Consider the following 10,402-nt stretch of genomic DNA (forward strand, 5'->3'; position numbering starts at 1 on the left):
TCTTAGGGGTCGAATTTTTCAATGCCTTATGTTTATGTCTCGTAAGTATACATTATAAACGTAACCTGATGTGCAAAATCCACCTTTTTAGATTTTGTACTTTCGGCTAACTATCTCATAATCATAGCGAAATTTTATGTGGGTCTGGGAGATGGTTGGGCCCCTGAGTATTATTTTAACCCACCTTTAGTACCTTGTACCGGATAAATGGCCGTCGGGCCGATATAGCAAGTATGCAGATAATGCAGGCATTAAAAGTACATACTTACACTACATTACCCCAGACATTTTATTCATGAGAAAATAAGTAAGGTTTGGCGGCTCTGGGATCTTGGACTATTATTCCCCGGCTCATGTATGGCGGTCGTCTCGAGAGGCGTGGACAAATGGGAATACACCGGCATCGGTACGTCCGCGATTTAGTTGTAATTTTCGTCCACTGTAGTTGGATTAGAAGATTATACACGCGCTCTTGAGAGAAGTCGAAAAAATATATATCCGAGCCGATCTACCTGTCCACAAAGAGTTCACTAAACCACCGCCGCCGCGACTCAAATCGTGCCGACCTACGAGCGAGGTACGGAAGAAAACTGAGGAGTGGCGGTTTTCAGCTGGAGCAAGCGTGGAAAGAAGAATGGGCGGAGGCGGCGACTGGTCAACACAAAAGTCCCCAAAACCCTACTCGGAAGCCGAAGGGCTTCTCGCTGCAGAGGAAATACTGGTGCCGCCTCAACAGAATCCGCACAGGTCATGGCAGGTGCAATTATATGCGTCACAAATGGGGATGGAACGAGAGCCCTTTGTGTGACTGTGGCCTTGAAGAACAAACTACCCAGCACATTGTTGAACGATGCCCAAAGAGACGTTTCCAAGGCAGCCCGGAGGACCTCTATACCAATTTGACACCGGACGGGATCGATTGGCTGCGTGGCCTGGATGTCGACTTATAATAAATAGTCTAATACTGTAATATATTGCCTACAATGTTACGCCTTACGCTTAAATAATAGAAGATTATATGGTAGGTACTTGGTTTTGATTTCACTCAGTCCGTCTTTGTTAAGGTTGAGAAATTGAATGGATTGGCAGAAATTGTTTACACAAGTCTATTCTTAATGCCAATAGACAAAGAGTAATGAATCACTATTATAAAATTCTATTTGCCGAACCTTAGCTTAAAAAAACTGATGTTGAATACGTTGTCAAATGGTTAAGCTCAAGTGAGTTCGTCTCTCTCAATATTTAAAAGGTGCAGAAGCGAAGCCACACATCAGTATACTTATATGAACATTTTATGGGTGCGTAAACGACGTAAACCTTTGATCAGACGCCAAATGAATTTTTTTAACCATTCACTTACCAAAACATAGGTTTAACAGAGTGGAAAATACGAAAAGCTGTGTTCAGGAGATACGGTGGATGCTTATAATTATGTTGGAATGAATAGATATCCTACTTCTGCAAAAGCATAATATTTTACACAATCATATGACACTTGACTGCATTCCGATCTTGGTCGCACTTGGTCTTTAACAGACAATCCTGTAAATTCTAGACCGTGGTCGGGACATTCAGGTATGTATGTGTATGTCAGCTATGGAATAATACCTACCTATGCCGCTGTAAAATGGTTACGTAGTTACGAAACAGTTTGTATTTGTACCTAACTAACCTAACTACGGTTGGAGTTGGAATTCTACATTACGGGACAAATAGGTACGTATACTCGTACATAAATTTTGCAAATTATGTAACATCAGCAAAACTATTAGCTTTACATTAAACAAATTGATTAATGTTAGTGCTGTCACCAGCTTGTTATCCTGAAAGAAAAAGGCTGTTTAAATTAATTGTGTACAAACTCCCCACTGATGAAGAGGGCACGTTAAAACAACAGATAACGTGGCACACACAAATAAACCAGCCAAAAGGGATCGCGTGATAGAAACAAACACACGCTGCAATTTGCACTTTCATGTTTTTACCGTACAAACTATTCCAGTATTTATTGCTTGAGGCATAGAGTCTACTGATTACCTTTTACTGTAGGAAGTAGCAAATTGTAGTAACATGTGTGCGTGGTGCTTTTTAAGAATGACTTCGCAGTTACGTTGTCAAGGGGAGATACGAGTACCGAGTAGGTATATGTGCACGACGAGTGCACAGACATCTTAGACTGGGTTGTCAGTTCTTCGCCATGTTAATGAAGTAGTAAGCCCGCTCCACATTCTCGACAAAACTACACGAGTTGTCGAATACGGGAATGTGGAGTGACTCATTCGCCTATGTTCCTACTTGCTTATGTTTGCGTTGTCTCCGTTCGGATTTGGTAAAATGGCCAAACATCAAAGAGCTCTCGTGAACTTAACTACAGTTTAGTTAACATATACTAGCTAGGTATATACTTACTAGCTAGCTGAGGGACGTGAGGAGCAAAAATTTAAACAGCTGTATCTACTTCTAAGGGTACATTTTCGGGGCTACTAAGAAACCCTCGTAAACTTGCACTTCGAGTTTATCAGTCATTACATTGTCAAAGATGTTTTCTTAGTATAAAACAACTTTCCATTATTGCCTACACCCCTTTTTTCTTTACCGTAAGAAATATGTATTTTAAAACCCCATTTTGTCAAGTATTTTCCTTTTCTACATTTTTATTTATTATTCTTTACGAGTACCGCGTACCTCGTACTCCAGTAACAATATCTTATTTTAATATAAAGGTGGACGGAATAAAGGTATCCAAAATAACTGTAGCAATTAGGAAAACATATTTAATTCCCTTGTCGACCTTTAGAGCTTATTAAAATATTATTTCGTCCCTTCTATTCCTGCACAGCTCTTTGCTCGTCCTACGTTGCATTGATGTTAGGAACAGCTCAAGCTATGGAAGGATAGCGACAAAATTAAACATGTGGGCTGTGAAGATCGCTGGGTTCAAATCAAACAATCAGAACAGACTTGATTTTCTGTGCGTGTTTATCTAAATATATAAAAGAAGAAACTGACTGACTGATTGACTGACTGTCTGACTGATTGACATATCAGCGCACAGCCTAAACGCTGGTTCTAGAGATTCCAAATTTGGCACGCAGGTTCTTTACAAGGTCTAGGAGTGCACTAGGAAAGGATTTTTCAAAATTCATTCCCTAAGGGGAAGAAATGAGGGTCCAAAGTTTGAATGGGGAAATAATATTAGTTGGGTGAATCAACTTTTTTTGTTTTGTTATCCTGTCCCGTTGTCCAAGGGACAACAGTGGCACAGTTTGTTTGAAGAGACGTTGTATGCCGCTCTATTAACATGCTTAGTAGGGGGCCCATTTTGGACATTGGTTATAACGACCACAAAAACGCAAGTTTAATACATTTAAGTACCATAAAATCAGTATTTCAATAAACTTTTGTCCCCTGGACAACTAATCGTAACCATGGCAACGAGTGACGCTAAAAAGTTGATTCTCCCAGTTAGACTATTTTATTCGAAATTTCAAAAGAGTATTCCTAACGAAAAATGAGTAAACACGTGTTTCAGGTTTTTGAGAATTCAACCCCTAAAAGGGGGAAATATCGTGACGAAGTCGAAAAGTCAACATGGATATTATTTCTATGGTTTATCGGGTCGCTGATTACGAAAATAACAACGATTGTAAAATCTAACGAAGTGGACGTGAAATACAAATCCACTGTTGGGGTGCGATGTGGTTGAAATGATTATGGGATCAATATGGGTGTAGTTTTATGGTTATTTGGGACGTTATTTACGAAAATGACATTGAATTATTTTAAAATTTAATATTGTGGACATGAAAAATGTTGAAAGTATTTTTGCCAAATTGCAATTCAATCCATCCAGTAGTTTCGGAGCAAATCGGTTGTAACAGATGGATTGACAGACAGCCACACGTGATCCTATAAGGATTCTTTTTTAGCTTTTGAGGTATGGAACGAGACCCGCGTTATTCTAATATTCCTAATAGATACTACGACAGGACTGTCTCTCTCACGGTTAGTTCTATGTGGCGTGCTCCCGTTTAAGTTCACCTCAAAGTTTGGTTCTAAATATTGCTACCACTTCCAAAAATGGCTACCTAAAAAGGTTGTTCATAAGGAAGTACTTGAACAAGTATTAAGTTGTGGTATACTTCATGCATTTTTCAAAACATGATTCTAAATCTAATAATCGCGGACAAACATACATACCTACATGCGTTCATACAAACATACGGGTCAAGCTGAGAACCTTTTTTTTTTGTTTTACGCGGGCGAAGCCGCTGGCTAAAGCTAGTATGTTATAAAGGAATGCGCCGGGCCCTGTTAGAACATTTACATTGTGTATTCAAGTCGCCACTATGTCGCCAGCTATTATTAAGATATGTGGGTTCATTTTTAGTCAAATATTTCAAAACAATGGTTTTCAGTTAGTAGCAAATGTAGTGGTTATATTCTCTTATCGAAGGCAAAAATAGAAACAACAGGCTTTGACAAATGTCTACTGACAAACCTATAGGGCGCTTTTCTAACGGCTAGCCATGTTTTTCGAACTCAATAATATAAGCCTTTGAAAAGGTTGCAGTTTCAAAGTAAATATCGGTACCAATCTAACAACCCAAACCGTATGAAATACTTTGTTATTTTTTGGGGTCTTTGGTTTCATTTGTCTTTGTCCATTGGTGGTGTTCTGGGGGCCTAGTCAAGACAACAATCGAAACTTAAATATTGTATGGAAATAGTCACGTGACATTTCGTAGCATCTGTCATATTTCATATCCGATACATTTTTAACACGCTTTTATTAGGTCGACCTGTATGTAACTAACGATGTAATGGAATCTAAGGTAACTAATTTAACCAACTTCCAAGGATCGTAGCGTCATGTAGTTCTGATGACAATACAATAATATGGTACTGTCGAACTGATCTCACGATGGAGCCGGAAGATATGAACTGGAACTTCATGATGGAACATCGTATCATAGCTGTGTTTGAATTTGTTAGAAAAGTCTTGTAATGAACATTGACCATGATTAGGTTTCAAGGTCTGATGATGAAGACGGAAGATAGGCACTGGCATTCCATGATGGAATATCGTATCAGTCGTGTTTGCACTTGTGAGAAAGATCACGTAATGAACTTTGAACACGAAAGCGTGTTTTTATAGTGTTTTTTAAACTATTAATTTATTACTTTTAGTTTGCGTTTGTCAATGTACGATTGTCATCTTTGTCTAGGCCCCCTGCAGTGGTATAGAAAGTAAAATCGCGGATCGGCGATGTCTCGTCGCCAGGCCCCGGGGAACGGCCCGCGAGCCGGAGGGTTCTGTCCGCGCGGAAATGAAAAATAAACACGTCCGGTCGACGCGCCGCCTGCGGAAAATGAAGGGCCGCGACTGCCCGCTCACCACCAGCTACGAAACGCGTGTAGCACATGTTTACTTATTATTAACTTACACATTTTAATTTGAACTGCAATAAAGGTGTTATAATATGAACAGTCGCCATCAGATATATCGGAGCGGTCGAGGTGCTCAAATATATCTGAACACGCACTGGCGCTTTGACAATAGAGGCGTGTTCAGCTATTTGTCATGGCGAGTGTACCTTGAAAAGAAGTTACCAGTGAAGGCACGTCAAACCCATTTTTCATTTCTGATCAAATCGGGTCCTTGTTTCTATAGATGAAGTGTGCAAAAAGTGATACATTTCTGCTCTAGGGCATTTTACTATCCAACTACGTATTTTTTTTTTATGATAAGTAGTTTAAATTTGCTAAAACTAGTGCCTACGCCAAATCTTGGGACTAGTTGTCAAGCGGACCCCAGGCTCCCATGAGCCGAGGCAAAGTGCCGGGACAACGCGAGTAAGAAGAAGTAGTTAAAATTTGGTTTTAAATGGATTTGTTGTACAACTTCCATTCCATAAATGACTATACTTTTATATAGGTCCGTGGATCGAACATTCTAATTGCGGCAGTATTGGGGACACATTCACGTACGTTACTCATTTTGCTAAAGTAAATAAGTAGTTAATTCGCAACAGTAGAGTCTGTGCGGAAAGAGAAGAGTGGGGCCCAATGCATTTCGCGACTGTTCTCTTTCTATATAATGCACTACAGTTATATATTCACTATAATGCAACTATAGTTGCCATCTGGATAACACCTTTATCCTATTTACTCATAAAATAATCTAAATTTCGCAATGTGCCAATGTGATTATTTATCTATCATTTATTTGGTATCACAAATAAATAACAGATGAGGGTATATATTTCTTATAACGTATCTCCTACTAGAAACACAACCTTGGCTATAAGTAGTATATTAATGATAGCATGTTTATACCTACTGCTCCGCCCGAGCTTCAGATCACCCATGCTCAGTTAGTGATTGAAATTATAGGTCATCACTTGTTATCCTTGCGACGTAGATAGTCGTGAAACGGAACTTATATTGAATGGGTATTTTTTGTTACGATAACATTCTACGTAATTTGACCATTAAAATTTTGTAAAAATAAAAATATTGATTTTCTACGGGAACTAAATATTTATTACACAAATAAATTTGCTTTAAGAATTATACTAATTGCATCAACACCGTAGTGCAGTATTGCTGCAAGAAATGTCAATTATCCAGAATTTCGACATAAATGTTGACAATTCCTGCAGCAAATGCTGCAATTCAATTTCATCTTGTTTCAAGAATGGGTATACATCTTGTTGCATCACTTCGGATTAGAAAACAGATCATGAAAGTCAAACGCGAAAGTCAGACGTCAACGGTTAAGTAAAGCTTTTCTCCAAAAAAGTTCCTTTGGAAACTTACAAAACCGCTATTGTACAAATGACAAAAAAGGCGATCACACGTAAGCGGGCAGATTGTCCCGTCGCCGCAAACTTAGGCTATTATGACGGGCAAAATAGTTGGCAAGTTGGCAACTAACGGGCTCGTTATGGCTCTAGTTGGGCAATATTTTTGTCGGAGGATGGCGACTTGTTATAACAAACTATTGTGTCGATAGATTAGTCGTATTTATGAGTCTGCAGATATTATTGGAACATTTAGTTAGTGCGATGATAATTTATGATGCTTGATTAAGATTGTTTCCTTATTAATTTGAAATTAGTAGATGAGTAGGTACCGCCGGTTATTATGGTAACGGAGTCGACGGAATGAAAAGGTTAGAAGTTTTGAAACATTTTTCTATTATGATCGAAAAATTTCGATATTCTGAGAAACAATATGTACATAAAATATAATTTAGGTATTTAGGTTTAATTTAGGGACCCCCGGTCCGGATCGTACCTGGTCCAACAGATCTCATTGGCCATTCAGCGCTGTAACGGTATGTAATGGGGCATTTGGGCCAGGTACGATTCGTGACGATTAATTAATTTAATTTAAATTGTAATTAAAAAAAAAAAGTTGACGAAGCCTGATGCGGATATCATTATTGGTATATTTAGGACGTCACATGTTGTATTTGTAGCTACCTGACGAAGCCTGCGTTGCGGATTTCTTACATATAAACTAAATTATTTTATTTATATTTTTTTGTATAAATAAATAAATATTATCTAAAAAAAATATAAATATTTAGGTACAATAAATATGTCAAGTTGGAGGAAGTGGTTTTACAAAACACTAAAGACTAAAGTCACCAGATTACGGACCTTATCTATATAACAAGTCGTAAAAAATGTATTATTTTAGTCATGAAATTATCAATCACAGCCCACATTAACATAAGCTTCGATCTGTATATTTAGCTGTTGATAAGATTTAGTTCATATTGTAGTGTTGTAGGTACAATTAATCCTACTTTGGTTAGCGCTCGTAATCAATTGCTTGTTGCTAATAATTAATTGAATTTGACTCTGAGACACGGCCCGATAAGAGCTTGAATGATTGCCACGATCAATATGTGTCTAATTAAGGAATTTAAGGATCAATACCTAACTAGTACTTTGAGTTTACAAATTAGGTACAAACGATTGCAATTTATATAGTAGGTATAACCTAACCTAACCTATCAAAAAGTAGCTGAAAAAACCTCGCGTGATTTGTGCACAAGCCCTAACTACTGTTAGCCTATAAACCAAACAAATCAAGACACATACAATTTTCCTTTTTATTAGCCCCAGGTGGATAGACAAGTAATAAATCTGTATACAATATTTCAACGGAGGTTTTTAGCGGTGGTTTTAAATTTGTATTCGTGTCCAGTACTATTTGCCATTTCACAATGAATAGACTTACTTCAGAACAACCATTCAAATTTTTAAAGAAGAACTTACGGCTCGATTCGAAGAATGATTAAGACACGTTTAAGATCTTAGAAAGATCGATAACTAAATGACATGTCAAAATTGACGTTTATTTCGATTCCGCTGTAATGCCAATAAGCTAAGATCTATCTACGATATTTCTAACGTCAAAGTGACACTGGTTGCCCAAATCGAGCTCCTTCTGTAAATTATACGACATCAAAACGATATCTAAATGAGAACTTATCTAAACCAGAACTTCTTGTTATCGTATCTCGATGGTTGTTTTGTACGCGGCTATAGGGCTATAGATTCCTATAATATTTATTTATTATTTATTTATTTATTTAAATCTCATGCGATGTATAATTATTAACAAGTGATTGCTACCTTTTGCTGCATAATGTTCTATGCTCCATGTATGTTATATACATGGAGCATAGAACATTATACACCAATATACAAATCCACGCGTACGAAGTCGCGGGCAACAACTACATATAGCTGTCTATTGCCATCTTGTTACGCTTAATTCGTATACCGATGATATTCCGGTGGTTAACGACGTCAAGTTGGGTCTGTTCGCGGACGACGCGGCGTAATTCGCGTCGTCCATCATAGCAACCCACGCCTTAACGAGGATCCAGGGCCGGCTTGATGTCTTACCCGAGTGGCTGGCCTAGTGGAGACTCTCGGTGAATGGCAACAAGACGTAGCCGCTCCTCACAAGAGCAGCCCGTTACCCACCGCCACTCGAACTTCTAGGTGAAAAGATACAGTGGCAGCACATGGCAACACACGGGGGAGGTAGTGAGACGGGCTAAAACTGCGCGTACTCTTCTTCGTCCACTGCTCCACAGTAGCCTCCCTATCCACACAAAGCTCCATAAGACTTACGTGAGATCGTGGCTGACGTACGCGTCTCCTACCTGGTATGACGGAGACTCAAAGTGCAGGAGACGCTCAGTCTCCGAGCGATTGTTAGAGTGAAATGGCCAGCCAACTCACGTCCCCCAGAAAGGGAAGTAAGAAGATGGAGTAAGTTGGTTTTTACTATAATTCGCAACTGAATGACGAAAATAAGACCCGTCCGCGTCCATTCATATTCAGTTTTATTTCAATTCAAAACTAAACAAAAACAATGAGCGTGTTAAAATAAATAGTGAAGCATTTGATGTCCGCACGCTGCGTTTGTTTTGCTCCCCGCACCTCATTCAATGGATCTTCATTATCAAATTGCCCAAATATCACGTAGCAATAATCATAATGACCAGACAATGTGATAAATAATGAAGTTTAGATAATAATTAATCACTTGGCCCGGTATAGCATGCCATTATTCATAATGCCCGGGCATTATAAATAATGCCCATATTAATCACTTGGTCCATAATATCTGTTTAAAATTTTATTCGGTAGTCAAATCCCTAGGCTATATTGTACTAAAATTATGCTGCTATGGTATGCAGGGTACCGATATACAATGAAAATTAGACATGTTTTCGTGATTTTTTTTCTATACAGTCAACTACTTATAACTTTTTAAAGTCTTGCTTAAAGTCTGCCTTACAAAGCAGCCCTAGACTATCTTAAGATGCTACAGTACAAAAAATATTATTTCACCATTGCCTATAGACAAAAAAATAGACGCATGTTATGTCGGTGACGACGGATTCAATCGTTTTATTATGTAACAAGAATACCACTAACAGAAAACAGAAGGTAACGAGAGAAAAACGTAAGAAAAATACGTTTGGAAAAATCATTTTCCCGTTACGCATGCTAGTGATCCCGGCAAATGAGTAATTATTTCCTCATTAACGTGCTAGTGTAGGTAACTGTAAATAAATTACCAACGTTTGTTATTTTCTTGGGAAAATATACCTCAACTTTTCTCATAAACTCTTTGAGGAAACGAGGAAATGTTGTTTTACTTAACTATTTTGTTTCTTTTTTTATTTTCCGTGGTTTGTTTTGAGCTTATGCTATTTTATAGCTCATGATGCCAGAAGACCGAGATGAAATTAACAAATCTATACATATGTTTATTCAATTATAAGCTTTTAACAAGTGATTTTAATTCAGTAACTGACGACAGAGACGCAGCAATACGTAGAAGTGAGATGCAGATATCTCTA

This window comes from Cydia pomonella, chromosome 4 (assembly GCF_033807575.1).
Source record: "Cydia pomonella isolate Wapato2018A chromosome 4, ilCydPomo1, whole genome shotgun sequence".
NCBI classification, from domain to species: Eukaryota; Metazoa; Arthropoda; class Insecta; order Lepidoptera; family Tortricidae; genus Cydia; species Cydia pomonella.